Raw genomic sequence first — 4,961 nt, 5'->3', positions numbered from 1 at the left:
AGCAATTAACCACTAAGAAGAATATATGCAGTGTATTATTTGTTGAAACTGTACTTCTGATTTGATTTGAAAATGTCTCATTGCTATCTGTTTATCAATAAAACTTTGAAAAAAAAATATGCTGCTCCACTGCAGGATTTTGTTTATAATATTTTCTGCAGGATTGTGTTAAAGAAAGAAGGAACTCATGCCAAGGCTTAATAAAAGCATGCACCTGACTGGGTGCTCTGTAATGAGGACACAGTAAAGCTGTTCTTGTATCTCTACTCATTGAGAAGTGAAGTGTTCCAAATGATTCAAAGATGCAAGCTCCTGACCTATGAAAAACTGGATATAATCTTTTTTCAGTTTGTCCAAACCAATTTCCAAAGGCATTTGAAGTGGAAGAGTTCCACTGAGAGAAACTGTCCATGCTTCAGTGATAAGACTTATGAATGAGCTTGCTTAATAAGCTGTTCTCCACTGGGGACCCACAGCTGGATGTCACCTCAATGGAAAATCTGCATGATCAGCATCAAACACTTCACCAAGTCTTGATATGAAACCACACTGCTGCTCATTTTATACTACAGTTGTTCAACAAAACCAAGGTCACCCCACACTGTGAAAAAGATGAATCTATCAACTGCAGTGGTCTCTGGGTATGTATATATTTGTTTATTTAGTAGAATCACCAAATCCATCCAGCTTATTTAATTAAGGAGAAATTTCAGTTCTCTGTGAAGATGAATCAAGCAACCTCCGGGCACTCCTGATTCCACTTTGATATTCAGAGTGGCAGCTGAAGAAAGTGGAGGAACTTGAAGCATCTCATCCATGGGACTCCAGGAAATATCGAGAGTGATGGCCATGTGTTCCAGGGTGACCACATCATCCAAGACACTGACTTAAATAGCTCATATTGCACAAAGCCTCTGGCTGTCCCAGTAGACAAGTGATGTCTTTTCTTGTGTACATTTTTTAAGGTTATCCAAATTCAGAGAATAATTTTTATTAGTTTTATAAATGACAGAAAATAAGACCACCTCTATAATGCTGTCACCATCTGGAATAAGCTCAGCTTCTAGCCAACAGATGCCATTCTCCAGATCTGAGCCCTCGTATCTGATCCAAAGGGACAGCGGGCGGTAATGAGCCAGTCCACTTTCAGATGTGTCATGTAAGGGTTGTGAATGCTGGTGTAGAGCCCAATAAAGTTGCTCTCCCAACTGGTAAAGGAAGTGGCCCAATGTTCTCACCAGCAGAAAAATCAGAAATAGCCATTTCTTCAGACTATAGTTCATCAACATGACTTGATTCTTCCTTTTCTAAAAGCTTGAAAAGGGCACTTTCTCCATGAAGAAAAAAAAGTCATTTTCACTTAGAATATTTTTAATAGGGTTGTGTTAACCCTTGCTGATCAGCTGCACTTGAACAGCAGCCACAAAGTAAATGGCTTTTTATAGATTCTTTTCTGCATTGAATTCCTGAGGATTTATAGGCCAAGAAGCCAGAAGGCGACATCTAGATTTCCCCACCCTGGCAGGGGCCTCTGCTGATCACCAGTGTAGACGTCAGCAGATGCACATGAAACACCTGTCACATGCCACCTAGGTGATAATGCAGTCTCCATTTTCTTAAACTTGTATTGTTTCTAAAAGAAAATCACCTATAATTCTTGTCTTTGTTTTTCCTGCAGCAAATTTGTCATTTTTGTCTGGCTGGTCTTATTTTATGATTTTAGAAATTTAACTAGTTCAACTATTATGGACAACTTTGTGTTTATTCTGCTTGGAGCTGAATGGAATTTTTTTTTTCAGAACCGTGGATTGAACTCAGGCCCTTGCACTTGCCAGGCAAGCACTTATTCAACTGAGCTATCTCCCTGGCCCTCAATGGGATTTTTATACATATGGATAGATATTTTTATTACATCTGGATATTTTTAGTCTAATATCTCTTCAGGTTTTTTGCTACATCTCATCCCTCCTCTCTTCTGCACTCCTCCCCTGTCCTCTCTTCTATTCTCTTCTCTTTTTTCTTTTCTCTGCTCTTCTGGGGACTCTTATCTGTATCATAATTAATCTGAAGATGGCTTCATAAAAATAGAAAAACAACCATAATACTAAAACAAAAACACACAATACATAGTCCTGACATCGAAAATACAAATGGACCCATAGCTTCATGAACTTAGAGCATCAGGCTCTGAGCAGGATCAAACAGAGGCAATCAACACTTTCTGCCTGAGATTTAATAGGGTAAAAAATTAATCTTTACTCTCAGGGAAAATTATGAAAGACCATTTTTAAAATAGAGGCAAGGACTTGAAAGAGTTTTGTCCATTAAATTGTCAATGCATAGTGGCTCTTCTGTTTAGGGCAGTCTAAAAGCAAATAATCCTATAACTTCTTCAAATATGAAGTCTCGCAGCAAGAGAGAAATTATGGAAATAGATTCCAAGCTGACTAGTATTTGTTTTAATTGGGGGCTAAAAAGAGAAAGTCCAGAGAATGTGAAGAAGAGGAACAGAGCAAGGGGTCTCTGACTACTGTGAAAACAACAGCAAACAAAACCAAGATCACATATTCAATCAAAATTACTTTCAAGAACTGAAAAACTTACTATAGAAAAAAAACTTCAGAGAGCCAAATGACCTGCTAGATATCAATTTAACAATTGACAATAAATAATTCCATCACTCTGAAAAAGAAGATTAAAGAGAACCTCAGAAAATAGGAAGACATTCTGTGTTCTTTGATAGGCAGAGCTAACATAATTGGCATAGCTATACACCCAAACTGATATATACATTTAATGCAATTTCAGTGAAAATGCTAATAAAATTCCTCATAGATCTAAAGAAAACAAACCTAAAATTTATGTAGATACAGAAGAGTCCCAGAAAAGCAAAAGTAATCCTGAGTAACAAAAGCAATGCAAGAAACATCACAATCTCAGATTTGAAGCTATATTACAAAACCACAGTAATTTAAAAAAAAGTAAAGTACTGTCACAAAAACATAAATGTGAATCAGTGGAACAGAATGGAGGAAGGAGAGATAACCACAGGCACATTCAGCTATTTGATATTTGACAAAGGAGCCAAAAACATATGCAGAAAGAAAGACAACCTCTTTAACTAATGGTGTTGGGAAAACTGGATTTGAATACACAGAAGATGGGCATAGTTCCATATGTCTCAGCATGTATTAATAAAATAAAAATAGATCAAAAACAGAAAGTTAAGACAAAAACACTGAGAGAGGAACTCCGCACCACAGCATCAAGGTCAATCTGGAACTGACCAGAGAGGAACTCCACTTTAGAGCAGCCAAGTCAGTTTGGGACCAGCTAGAGGGGAACTTCACAACACAGCACCAAGGTCTGTTCAAGACTGGCCAGAGAGAAAGTGCACAACACAGCACCAGGGTCCATTTGGGATCACCCAGAGGGACTCCACAGCAGAGAGGCTGATTCACTTTAGGACCATCCAGAGGGAACTCCAAAGCAGTACACCCAGCAGGAAGAATCCAAGCACAGCAGCCAGAACCAAGACAAGCCCAGCTGGATGAGTTTGAACTTGGTAAATCCAACCCAATAAGCTAAGACACACTGCTAAACTCTGACCTAAAATGAGTATTCTCTCTCTCAAGGGAGAGAGGTGGCAACAGGTAACTGGGGTGAACTTAGACTCGGGTACATCAAGGGGAGGTAGCCAGAGGGAACTTAGGGGAACTAATTTAAATATATATTCCCAATTCAATATCTGTTTAGCTGTACAATTATTAAGTTTGCTGTTATTGTATAAAATATAAACCAAATAGATACAAAAGTTTGTCAATTGCTAAATCTCACCACCCATTATTAGTGTTGTTAATTGTTGCACTATAAATAGAAAACTATAACTGCCTTAACCATGTGATCTCTCTTGAGTAATAATATTGGTAGGGGCTTAGGAAATAACTGAACCAAAGCTCTACACCAAAGGTCAGAGGACAGTGATATACAAAATGACAAAGGGAAGGAGAAAAATGCATTCTCAGGACCCGAGCCCACCAGAACAAATGCAGGAGACAATAGCATAGAAGAAATTGGAAATCACACACCTGAAATCTCTGAAACAATAGCATCTGAAGTGAAGAAACAACTGCAGAAAGGTATAGAGGAAATCAGACCAGAAATAATATCTGAAGTAAAAAAAGAAATAACTATAGTAAATGAAGTACTGAGTGCTTCTAAAGAAGATACTGATAAAAAATAGATGAGAATATAAAAATGATGGAACCCTTGAATGGGCAATATAGGAAAGAAATAGAATGCACAAAGCAGATTCAAAGTGATATACAGGAAACTAAAACCTCAATCACAAGCTGGCAAAATCGTTTGAATGAAAGTGAAAATAGACTTTCAGATCTTGAAGACACAATTGCAGCTAGTGAAAAAGTAAGAAAAGATCTCTTGAAAACAGCTAGAATGCAGGAAAAAATAATTCAACATCTGCAAGATGATGCAAAGATGAACAATGTAAGATTAATAGATATAAATAAGAAAGAAGGAGTCAATACAAATGATATAAAAAGAATATGGGCAGAAATAATAGCAGAAAACTTCCAAAATATGGGGAAAAAATCTGGCATTCAGGGAACTGAAGCATATAAAACTCCAAATAATATCAACCCAATTAAAGACACACCCAGACATAATAATCAAGATCCCAGAAATCCATCATAAGAACAGTATACTAAAAGCCACTAGAAAAAAGAAACAGATCACATTTAAAGGAAAATCTATCAGGATAATGGCAGATTTCTCTTCACAAACCATCAAGTCAAGAAGAGCATGGTGAGAGCCTGCCCCTTAGCTCAGTTCTTTAAGTGGCTGCTTCAACAAAGCAGTCAGGCTCAGGTTGCTGTGGTTCGATCCCCACAATTCAAACCACCAAACCTGCCCTCAAGGCATTCGGAGCAAAAAAAAAAAAA

The 4,961-nt window shown here is 37.6% G+C and overlaps 1 pseudogene; it reads right to left on the bottom strand.

The window, feature by feature from the left end:
- Positions 1–5: 5 nt before the first annotated feature.
- The window catches only part of LOC101561984, a 5,768-nt pseudogene continuing 812 nt past the window's right edge, over positions 6–4,961 (bottom strand).

This window comes from Octodon degus, unplaced genomic scaffold (assembly GCF_000260255.1).
Source record: "Octodon degus isolate 3935 unplaced genomic scaffold, OctDeg1.0 scaffold00138, whole genome shotgun sequence".
NCBI classification, from domain to species: domain Eukaryota; kingdom Metazoa; phylum Chordata; class Mammalia; order Rodentia; family Octodontidae; genus Octodon; species Octodon degus.
This window is presented reverse-complemented; position numbering and strand designations above follow the sequence as displayed.